The following is a 12,628-nucleotide window of genomic DNA, read 5'->3' as shown; positions in this document are numbered from 1 at the left end:
TTCCCCTCCCTCCCTTCCTCGTGCACTCCTTCCAGACAAAAGCAATTATTTCTTGGAGAATGTAGTGCGCTTGTGCGTGTGTGTGAGGCAGCGACGGAGGGAGGGATGGAGGGTGCGCCAGATTTTTGGGGGGTGGGGGGTGGGCAAGAGTGGGGGGGGCAAGACGGCATGGAAGCGGAGGTGGTCTACACCTTTACAGCATCCACCCGCACCTTCGGATTTGGAGAGGAACATCTTTGCTACATTTGACTTTCTGAGAATGTAAATAAATGGTGGGGGGGGGGGGGGGGGGTTGGGGGTTTGACAGGTGTATGATGCTTTGTAGTGGGACACTGCGAGGCTCCCCTCAGGTTCAAATAAAAAGGCCCTATTCGTCTATAAAGCATTCTTCCATTTTCTATATCCTGTTCGGGGTAGTTGGAGCTACCTATAATAGTGGATTGAGGATAGGGACCGGGTTGGTATTATTGATGCCTATTACAAATGTATGGGGACGGGGGAAGGCTATTCATTTATTTTTTTCCAACAAAAAAAATTAGGGATGTTTAATACCATTTTTTTTCACTCTTGAGTACGCACCGAGTACCCGATACCTTAAAATAAGCCTGCTATTGGCCCGATATCGATACCCAGAGCCGGGCATCGGCAACCGTCACCAAATTCCCATCTGCATATTTAAACGATCCACGTAGTCCCAGTTCGTCCTTCGTCGGCGACAGCCAATTGGTGTTGAGTAAAGATTACGTTAGTCTAACTAAGACTACATTGGACCTTTATGTGACTCAGCAACACATACACATTTGTAATACAGAAACCGACCAATGGTAAATAAAGCGTGTATTGTACTGTAGTTGGGGGCCTGCACGATTGGAGGAAATACTCCATGTGCTTTGATGTTGTCCAGCGAAATTGGTCAGATTGGTTCTAGCTGCCAATAGGGCCCCCGCAGCTTTTCTTGCCCCAACAGAGGTTTCTGCTCCCCGGGGAACCTGGAAGACCCAAGGGCCCGAAGACAGAGAGACAGACCAATAACACCTGCTGGGCCGGTGTCATTGGGGAACAACCACCCCCCCAAGCATCCATCTTAACACCATAAAAGCCCTCCTCCAAATGCTGTTGCAAATATGCCAGAATATCTTTCATATGCAGTAATGGATGTAATGATGTCATTCAGCGATTATGGATGATTACTGTATGAGGTGGAAGCATACGTACACTATCCCTAATCACTGGCATTAGGCTTTGAAAGCACTGGCCCATCTCTATACATTTGTGTTACGGCTCAACTTCACACAAAATAAAAGATTTTAGCACTAAACAGAAAGGATTGTGTTGTTTGTTCACTCAATACGTTCAGCACGTCTAACTCTGCATAAATGATTTATTTGTATTTGAGTCAAGATCACCATAAGGTGCTTTTGAGACGTGCCCCTTTAACCCCAAGAAGTTGAAATTCATTATGTTAAGTAAATGTTATGCTGTTAGAAATTCAGATCTGTCAAGCTCCTACACTTTTTTAAAATTTTAGATAAATTAACTTCAGACAGACAATGTGCTTGCAAACAATAAAATATGTCAGCTTGTTGACAGGGTAGACAACGACAGGGTGGACATTTTTGGCTAATGTTAACAATTCATGAGCAAATGTTGGACCTTCACTTCGCAATGTGATTCAGTTAGCAAGTGGACTGTGTACTTTTTAAGAAATAGATTGAATTTCTGAAAGGTTTTTATGTCAATCGATATTTCACTATGACAGGGTGGATATGAACAAAATGCAAAAAAAATGTGTTTTCATAATTTCTCATATTACTTATCCATACACTTCATAAAACATGAGGTTTTTTTAAATTGCAATGTGTGATACTACATTGATAAATATAATTCCAAAAAAACCGTAATGTTTTACATTACGATCTTTTTTTAAGCTAAGAATTTTTTCTCCACATTTTTCAATGCAAACAATCACAAGTGCATAAAAATATTGCATAAAAATATATAGGCTATTATCTTTTGTTATTAGAAATTATTGTGTGCATTTTAAATATATTTAACATTTAGATATTTTTTAAATATCTAAATATTTTTAAATATATATATATACACACATATATACTGTCAACAATTATAATTTTATTGTATACAATTTATAATGATGAAAATGATTAGAATGCAATTATATTATTTTTCAAATATACTAAGAGTAATAAAACTAAGATTTTATTATATTATACTGTATATACAAATATATACATATGTACATACACATGCATATAAACATATACATGTATGTCTATATACAGTATATGTATATATGACATCTACTTCTGAGAGCTACTGTACATTTTTTTCTAGTCATGGTATGGAAGCTAATGCAAAAGTTCAATTATGTTATGCAGTAGTTCTCCGCGTCGAGTTGTCCTCCTCCAGTAAACAATGGCTTATTAAGTGCTTTTCTTGTGTTATACGACCACAAGAAAACAAATACATTCATGGAGGGCAATTTGCTGAACGTCTCGCCTGGCGTTTGCGCTGTATGTGCTGCGGGTCAGAGGGTGGCATGAAATATTTATCCAATCAGAAGGAGGCTGAAGTGTCCTCAGGCTATACATTAGTCATAAACAGGGCCTTGCATTAAAGTCACATGGCGGGGCGCACTCCGGTCCTGCTTACATCTGACTGCACATGAAAGCTGTGTAATGCTCAAATCAGCATCAGCATCATCATCATCATCATCATCATCGTCGGCGCCGTCACGTGTCAACGGCGCGCTCACCCTGCCTCGCTCACGTCACGGCGTTAAACGGTCCTGCCACGGTGACAAACGAGGCAGCCGAATTAAATTCTCACTCATCAATAACGCCGCTGCTCGTCAATCGATAGCGGGGGAGGCCGGCGGCGGCGTTGCCGGGTGTGTCGGCGGCCTAACGAGGGCCCCCATTACAACGGACAACACCCCCATGTTGTGCTGCCCACGCAACCCCACTCACACCCCCCCCCGCCCAACGCTCTGCGTGTCCTGCCCACAACAGTCATACGTGTATGCACGACAACAACACAGCACGATGCAATATGTTGTGACATGATGTATACATTTGTCATGATGATATGGATATGATACATGACCTTTCATTAACTTTATGTGCTTATGATTGACACATTCTTCTGTATACAGTGGACTTCCGCATATTTAGCTTTTTTGAAGAATTTGGCGGGGCGGGGGAGGGGTTGGGCGCAGCAGCCAATCATATTGCAGCAAGGCATTTTCTGTCTAGGACTCTCATGGGATTCATATAGTCTCTCATATGAGTACTGTTACGGCAGCCGTTTTTCAATTTGCGTTTTTCGGATGTTCGGAAAACGTCATCAGTCGTGGCTCAAGCACTGTTCCAGTTTAAAGTACGCATAAACCAAGAACGCAGGCAATGTCCGGATGATGTTCTCTTCTGGTATCTTAACCCAAGGATGCCTTGGTTGGATGCTTGTGGAGATTTGGCTGGGAAAATATCCCAAGATGCATTTCAGACTGCCATCACGGGAAATACGTCAGAGTCATGGGGGAAGTTCAATTAGATTAGTTCAATTCAATTCGTTCAATTACAAGGCCATTCCAATTTACACAGAGAGTGGCCTTCTTAGTTCTTAGTAGGTACCTTCTCGAGTACGTGCTTAGGAAGACCGACGTGGTCAGTTCACAAGACCGTACTCTGCGTTCTTGATCTTGAGAAACGGCCAGTGTCTGTCTAAACATTTTGTTCAAATATCCGTATAGATGCTAATCATTATGTTAGCATTAGCCTCAAGCTAGTGGCCTGAAGGCTAAACTATCTGGTTGTTTAAAATACACGTGGAATTGTCTTTGGTTTCTGTTTAGGTTGACTGTAAACTTCAACTGAGTGTGGCAATAAACAGCTTGAAGCCTCTTTTTTTGAACAATATTTACTAATTCTGCCTGATCCTGCCGCCACATAGCAATTATATCGAGTTAGCAATTGCAAGATGATGCAAAAAAAAATAAAATAATACGGCTGACAGCTTGTATCCTGAATATTAGAAAACGGCGTCTTGTTTACACAAACGTTGCTATCTGTACATGAAACAAAATCATTTTTTCCCTTGATCATAGCCCTTAATGTATCGAACGGTTGGCTGCGTAATAAGATTGCATTGAGCTGCTTGCCGGAGACTCGCATCCCAAACAAATAATGCTGATACATCATACATACGCCCTCTCGCCCCTTTACAAGCATTTGATCTCGCTAAAGCCCGTGTTCTTTCTGTACTCCTTGTCTGTTTTTTTTGTTTGTTTTTTTTAAAATTTTATTTTATTAGTTTTTATTAACTTTGCCTCTCTTCTGTCAGCACTCTCAATAATCAATGCTGATATATTGCCAATATCCACCTAAGTCCCCCGTGCCATCTTTCACAGCGGCTGCCTTATTGGGGGGGGGGGACGGGAGACGAGGGGGTATAGTTTGTCCCAATAATAATGATATTTATTATAGATATTTATTATCTGGCTTTGTGTCAGATGCACATAAACACACACACACGTCCTCACACACACTCTCACTGGGGCGCTTTAATTTACGCTGGTAATATCAAGCCATTATTCGCCCGTACAGATAGTGTAAGGTTATCAGCACACGGTGGCCATAAGCGGCCATGGATTCACTCCATTTGTGCGTGTTAAAATGTGTTTATATGTGTGTGTGTGTGTGTGTAAGATCGAGGAAGGGGCGTGGGATGGGGGGTCAAGATTCAAGTCAGGGGTGCATGTGGAGAGGTGGGGGGACAGGAGTGGACAATGCGCTTGCCCTCCACATACACACACACTCATGCAAGGCAACCCCCCAGGCCTCATCTACAGCCCCTCTATCTCCCACCAGACGGTAATCCACCCCAGTGCTCCTCATCCTTTCACGTATTGATTTCCTCTCCTGCGCCGCGGTTACATGTCGCACCCACGTCTGCTAGCGACCCCTCCCTCCGTGCCTCACCCTTTACCCCCTCCTGCCCCCGCCCACCCTCCCTCCAACAAGCAAGCATTCTACACAACTAAAAAAAAAAAAAAAAAAAAAAACGGGGGTGGGGGGGGTTGCTTATCCAGGAAAAGGGCTAAAAAAAAAAAAGTGGGCTGATAAAGCACTGCAGTATTTCAGCAAAGCAAGCAGCATTTTACAAGGATGGAAACAAACAGGATGGAGAGAGGAATAAGAGACAGAGATGTGGAGCAAAGGGGGCGGTGGAAAAAGGAAATAAAAAAATAATAATAATAAATAAATAAATAAATAAAAAAATCTGCCCCCGGGGGGTTGCAGAGGATATTGTGGAAATTATCAGAGTGCGACACGCGCTAGAAGTCCGAGGCAAAAGATTTATTTCGAATTTGTCTCTGACAGAGAAATTCATCACACGGCTGCAGCCGAGCTGTTGTCCACTCTAATTCGCTACACTTTGCGCCTGCTCAAAAACGTATGCTTTAATTGGGGCGGGCGTTCGTCAGTGTTCTTAATTGAGCGCGCTCAATGACTGGATGAAGCATGCATGAGGCTGAGAGAATGTGAGTGGGTCAAGGTTAGACTCCGACTATGCCTCAGATACCAAGGACATTGTATGTATGTATGTAGTGTAAGTGTGTGTGTGCGCGTGTATAAGTTAATGGGGGAAGTGTTTGTGTGGACTGAGTTCCTTTCAAATCCATTCAAGCGGAGTACACACATACCAATAATCGCATAGAATTTGAGCAGTTTTGAACTCTTCTGATCAAAACCGGCAAAAGTCCGATTGCCGGATTTCTCTTATTCATCTTTCTTATTATTCATCAAAGGCTCGATCATCAAATATCTCTCAATGGAATCTGCCCCAAGCCTTCAGAATCAGTAGTGCTTGAACTTGCAATGTTGCAATGTTTCTTTAAAGCGGAAGTCAACCCAAACGTATTTTTTTCCAGAATATGTTCTATGAATGCCCACTATAATATTGCATTTGTGGAATATAAGTTAAGCAGCCAAAATGCACCCACTTTTAGCCATGTCAGGGGTCGGCCATTTTGTCACCTCTGTTGACTGAAGATGACATCACAACTGCTCAGAGCTCAGCTAACGACCAATCATGGCTCAGCTTCAGAAAACAGGTCAGCCGTGATTGGTCGAATGGCCATCCCCTAAGATAGCAAAAGCGTGGATTTCTCATATTCCACAAACGCAATATTAATCAGAATGCTGTGTTTAGAACATATTCTTTGAAAAAAAATATGTTTGGGTTGACTTCCCCCTTTAACTAGTCACATTTCGAATTCATCCTCACGGGGCCAAAGCACTGGCCCCTTGACTTCAGTATTTTTCCATCCTCTGAGTCATGAAGAGACAAACGAAGAACGCTTTCAAAACAACTATAAGTGACTCTGTAAACTGCAGTAATATTAGTCGTTCTTCGCAGAGGATAAAGGAAATACGCCTGGGCGTGGAGTTGTATTGTCCGCCTAAATGTGCTGTGTTCAAATATCCGTTGCTTGAAGGGTTATGACACAGTGACTATCGATGCTATTCGTTAGCCTGTCTATGGTGATTTGCGTTGTGTTCACATCAAGCAAGCGGAAGGCAAAGCTGTGTAGCTGTTTTCAATACACCAAGTCAAGGTCACTTGTTAGTTGAGTTGAGTCAGATTTGTACCAGTAAAGTTTAACTGGGAGTGGCATCATTCGTCTTTAAAGTCTCTTTTGAAGAAATGTTGACAATCTGCCCAACTGCTGCTTGTTGTGAAGAATGGGCTCGCGTCCGAGTCGCTTCGCTCGCGTCTCAAGGCACTGCTGTATCTAATATAGGCAATTGTACTCACATTCAGAGGAGCGTCAAATTATTTATTCAAATTGAGTATTTGCGCTTGGGCTCAGTCCACCGTATCCGGTATCACCCTTCATGTTGCGGTGAGCGCGGACCAGAGCTAAGATCAACTCGTGCACCTCGGCAACTGTTTGAGAGAGGAGAAGGAAAAAAAGGAGGCATTGAAAGGCTAACGAGTTTGTTGTTTGTCCTCTTTTCTTCTTCTTCTTCTCATCTGCGGGGCCATTTAAAAGCACTCATCTTAAGTGGCTGTTCACAGAAAAGTATATATTGTAATGGCAGCGTACGGACACTCGACGCACGGTCCATTTGTGGCGGCGGGGGGGGGGGGGGGGGGGGGGGGGGGGCGACCGCTCGACTGCACAATGGCCACACAATGGCGGGCGGCAAACGACTTGGGGAAAAGGTTAGCACAATTTGGCCGGTGCAGGAAAAATAATCACATGGGATGAAAATACGGGTCTTGACACTTAAGGAAAGGTCACGCCAACACATAAGCACGCGTTTATGACGCTTGCGTCACATCTAGGGACATCGTTATCCAGACATTGTTGGACAAATTATTAGGGACACTTGCGCAATCCACCGACAGTCGATGGAAGAATTGTATCGTACAGAAGATGGTTGATGTGCCTTCAAGAGGCGGGCCTGGCAACGTTGGCGAATCTGAATGTGAGCGTCCGGGCGTGAGCGATGGTCTATAGCAGCTTCTGCGTGAGTGTGAACCAGGGTTCTGATAGTATTGGAATTTTTATTATAGTTATGTTTTATTTCGTTTGGAGTTTTGTTTTTTTGAATTTAGTTTTTCAGAGTACGGTTGTTAGTTTCATTTGTTTGTTTTTGCGGAAATGCTTCGTTTTAGGTAGGTTTTTATTCGTTTTAGTGTTCTTTTTTTTTAATTTTATTTTGTGTATTTCTTGTGTGTATTGTGTAGTAAAAATTGAACACAAATATTTTAAAAACAAGTATCCACAAATCAAATATAGGTACTGTAAGGCAGTCCAATTTGAAGTACATTAAGTATGATGCGGGCGGCACGGTGGGCGACTGGTTAGCACGTCCGCCTCACAGTTCAGAGGTCGTGGGTTCAATCCCAGCTCCGAGTTTGCATGTTCTCCCCCGTGCCTGCGTGGGTTTTCTCCGGGTACTCCGGTTTCCTCCCACATTCCAAAACTGTTAAATTCTTTTCATTTTTCTTAACTCATTCACTGCCATTGACAAATATATTTGTCTTTTCACAGTCCAGCCATTCAATCCGAGGAACATGTTTATATTCTTTTTTTTCAAATTTTTTCAAACGTTGGGGTAAAAGCGGGTCTGAAAATGTCTGGCAGTGAATTATGTTATACCTTTGTTTTTATAATATACAATATTACAGAGTGCTATTTTTCCTTATTAATTTTATTTTTTTTGGTCTTTTTGGGGGTGAGGCTGGAACTAATGGCATTTCCATTCTTTTCAATGGGGAACGATGATTGGATTGGATTATAAATAGGATTATTTGCCGCAGCACACCTGACTGTCTCTTGGAAGAGCGGTCGAGTAATGAACACATACGGTATACTCGCTATATGAGACAAAAGTTGAGAGTTCATGCACACGTTTTGCTCACCCAGCAACACACAGTTCGTACAGCAACACTATTATGGTGCTCATGCATGCATGAAAACACACACGCATACACCCGGACACACAGACACAGACACACACACACACAGGAGGATACAGCCAATTAGGCCCACAACCTTCAGAGAAAACACCAGTGGGCATGTAAGATTTGGAGTCCAGCGGGTCTCCAATACCTAACACAGTCATAAGGCAGAAATAACACACATGCACGCACGCACGCACACACGTGCACGCACACACGCGCAGCATGTGAAATAACAAGGCAAAGACAAAACACCGCATTCCATCTCTGACATTTCCAATATCTGTCCATCCCTCATAAAGCCGACTTCAGCCATAAAGTGACTCATTGCAGGGCCGCACACATCAACACACACTCCATCAACATGGCCGCGTCCCCCGCTGTACGCCACAACCCCCCCCTCCCACCGAGCCAACCCCACCGAGCCAACAAGCTGCCCCCCTCCAATCCCGCTCATAATTACTCAATTATTGATCCACCCCCGCAATCCTCCCAAATCTGCAGTTTTTTTCCGGTAGACATGTTGAAAATGTGCCCTGACTGATTTTTGGAAGTAACTCCAGTACATTATCGGACATACGGTACAATATGTTACAATACATGTTTCGTATGTAATACCGGAGTAGTGTTTCAAGTGTGAAAATGAATGTGTAAAAAAGTGTCTCACTGAATACATAGAATATGTTTTTGTATTTTTTTTTTTCCAGTGTGTTTAAGCCATGTCCAGCAGAAGGTGCTTCTTTTTTTTTTTTCATGCCAACACATGTTTTAGATTTACAGAGTAGTGATTCTACTGAATGTGAAAGTGTAAGTAAAGGTGTCTAATCGACTACACAGTGATTGGTTTTAGCTTTTTTTTTTGTTGCATTAGGGGAGTAGCTTTTCAACTCCGCACTGAAAACGCTTAACAAAAATGTGAGAGGAGAAAATCTGACACCCCAAATTTTGTAATGGTAACAACAACTCGGAGTTTGCTGAGGCAAAGTTGTGTGGTTGTTTTATGTACACGACATGTTAATCTCTTAGTGTGTGTTGAATTTGATGGTCAACTTCAACTGCGTTAAAGCATGAAGGCTTTTTTTTTTTTGTAATAATTATTCTCTATTTTCCAAACTGGTGCTCGTTGTTGAGTCAACAAGTCATTATATGTATATGTAAAAAAAACACCAAGTCAGATCACTTGTATGTTGAGCTACCACTGTACTTCTCCTTTTATTTGAGTGTTTTTTTTCTGTGTCAGTACTTTCAGTTAAGTAGAGAGTGTGAGTACCTTTGCCACCTCTTGAAACAGTTACTACTTAAACCACTTGTACGACAGTCAGGCATGTTAAAGTGAGACTTAAAGCAACTCCCTACGCAGTTAATAAAGACTTTTGGATGGCCACGGTTTTGATTCCCGTGCCGCCATCCTTCCCTCGGTCTTCCCCATTCGCTGTGGTCTTCCCTCGGTCCTTTTCCCCTCCGTGTATGTGTGCGCGCGCCACGGCAAGACAGCCAGACTGTGAGTGAGAGTGCAGGTGATTTAGAGTGGGGGGGGATCAATAAGAAATTTAAAAATCAATGCACTTAGCGCCAGGAAATCAATGGGCCTAATCGGGATGCCAATCGGACCAGTCAAAACAATTAAGAGGCAAGAAAAATGTTTAACAACCTCGCAGGCACACCAAAGAGAGCAAAGAGGAGGGGGAGAGAGGCTGAGCCTGAAGGAGGAATACGGGAGGCGGGAGAGGGATGAGATGGAGTGATGTATGAGAAGGAAAGGGCTCAGCAGGGGAAAGCTCCCTGGCTTAGACGGAGCCAAGGAGGAATTGGAGGGAGGGAGAGGATGGAGATGAAGGAGAAATGGCGGGACGGTCACGGGGAAAGGATGCTATCCTGGGATAATGTGATCAGCAAAAAAAAAAAAAACATTTCAGAAGAGGCCGCCCTCATTAAGGCTTTAGAAATACACTGGAAATGTATTTTATATAAAAAAAAAAAAAAAAATCAAGCAAAATTTTATGTTTAAAATTTCTACTCATAACAAAAGCATCTAACAAAATTTAACAAAGATGTTTAACAGTCCAAAATGAAAAACAACATAATTTGAAAAGAAATAAGAAAAGATAAAATATGCTTGAAAGTCCAAAATGAAATAAAAAAAATGAATAATCAAAATTATATTTAAAAAAAAATAAATGAAAAAAATCTGAAACATTTCTTGTAACTGACCAAAATGTATGTTAAGAGATGTTGGGGACCATTCCAAAGTATTTTGTTCAAGTAAACTAGAAAAAACTTTTTTTTAAATTAAGTCAAAATTTGGCTTGTCTCAACTGTACATGACAGTAGCTTGCACTTGCCATATAGTGAGCCAACACCACTGTTGTAGTCATAAAAATTTGGAGGGTAATTACATACTTTTCACAAATGTACCACGGCACCAGGAAGATTTTACAAAATCCGAAATGGCCCCTCATTCCACTCATTTCAAAGCAATCCAGACATTCCATCAAATCAACACATTTTCTCCTCCCGATCATACGCGATGTTCGTCAGCAGCCAATGAGGACTCTCCGGCTGAGGGCTGGAAGGAAACGACATCATTGATTGGCTGCCCGGTGGGTGGTATTGAGAATTTGTGTGTGTGTGTGTGTGTGTGTCGAGGTGGGGGGGCGGGCGGGTGTGGGGGGCTAATTTGGGGTCAATCAATAGATCTCCCCTCTCTCTATCTTCTTCCTGCTCACAACGCTAAAAATCAATGACAAAGCCAATAGTTCCCCGCCCCAGTGTGGATTAGTGAACACACAACTAATCAGCCAGTCACTGAAACTGACATCTGGGCTATTAACCTATTGATACGGAGGACACGTGTTGAACGCCCGCACACACATTCCGATACAAACATCTGGCTTGCCGGAATACCGAGGGATGCTCCTGACAGCTGGAAAACACAGCAAAAAAACGAGGAAGCATTAGGCTGTGGGAGTTTAACGCACTGCAAACATGGTGGATGCGGAATTACAGCATGAACTGTAGTATTCGCGTGTGCCTTTAAAGAGCGTGGTGGCCTAGTGAGCTGGTTTTGGTGATAGGTTGGACTCTTTGTCCTATTCAATAAAAGAATGCATCGTACCACTGCAACTTACAAAGTGGCGCGGATACCACAGCATCAGGACTTGACGACATTAGCAACCTAACCCACCAAATGCGTGTAAATTTCCGCTGTGACGGGTCGTACAGCCACTCCCAATTATTTCTCCGCAGAGCGTTTTAGTCCTGTGACAGCGGGTGAGTCGAAAGTCCTACAGTACTGATACAAAACTGATCTTTAACAATCGTCTTAATGTGAGAGGAGGGGGGAAAAAAAAAATCAGCAAGTGTATCTCACCGTGTGTGGTGGACTCCAAATGAGCAACGCAGGACTCCACCCACGTAATGATAGCTCACTGACGGCGGTTTATCAGATCACAGCCGGAGTCCGCGGCTCGGCCGGTTTCGGTGTTGACCGCACACATGAGGAATTGCAATCGTAAATATTGATTAGGGTTAACATTTACGATTGTTTGCCCATGACAGATCAGGGAGGGGAAAAAAAAATCATTCTTAACACGCCACACCGAAAGATAATCACTCAGGATAATCTTTTAGAGACATCTGATAATCAGGCCTTTGCTGATTTATTGCAAGGGCTTGGAAATTATTCACGCTTTTCACGATTAACAGTACGTGTGTATCCTAATTTTACAATTGTCGGCCCCCGACCATTTTCCGAGCAGATCGTTTAAGGAGAATCACTCAACACACAACAGGATAATCCCTTGAGATCATTTTTCAGAGACATCTGACAATCGGGCCTTTGCTAAATTTGGCCCGATTATATGTGTACCCCCGTTTAGTCATTTTTGAGATCGGGGAGGAAAAAAAAAAAACCCTCTTAACACACGCCGCAACCAAGGATAATCGCTCAGGATAATCTTTCAGAGACAACTGAGAATCTGCTTACTTTGATCACGATGGAGGGAAAATGGTCAAGTTTGGCCCGTAAGTGCAGAGCTGCGCATTTTACTAAAAATTGAGCGTCCGTTATTCGTCATCCATCTGCAGCGTGGGTACCCTTCCGCCGTCCATCCGCCTGGTCCCTCACTCAAAT

At 42.8% G+C, this 12,628-nt stretch overlaps 1 protein-coding gene across 1 annotated transcript in view; it reads right to left on the bottom strand.

Annotated features, from left to right (window-relative positions):
- pou2f2b (POU class 2 homeobox 2b) overlaps positions 1-12,628 on the bottom strand; it is a 91,768-nt gene that overhangs the window by 67,174 nt on the left and 11,966 nt on the right. The gene's annotated exons all lie outside the window — the stretch shown is intronic.

The sequence above is a fragment of the Filicampus tigris genome, chromosome 8 (genome assembly GCF_054856515.1).
Source record: "Filicampus tigris isolate MCC_2025a chromosome 8, RoL_Ftig_1.0, whole genome shotgun sequence".
Lineage (NCBI taxonomy): Eukaryota > Metazoa > Chordata > Actinopteri > Syngnathiformes > Syngnathidae > Filicampus > Filicampus tigris.
This window is presented reverse-complemented; position numbering and strand designations above follow the sequence as displayed.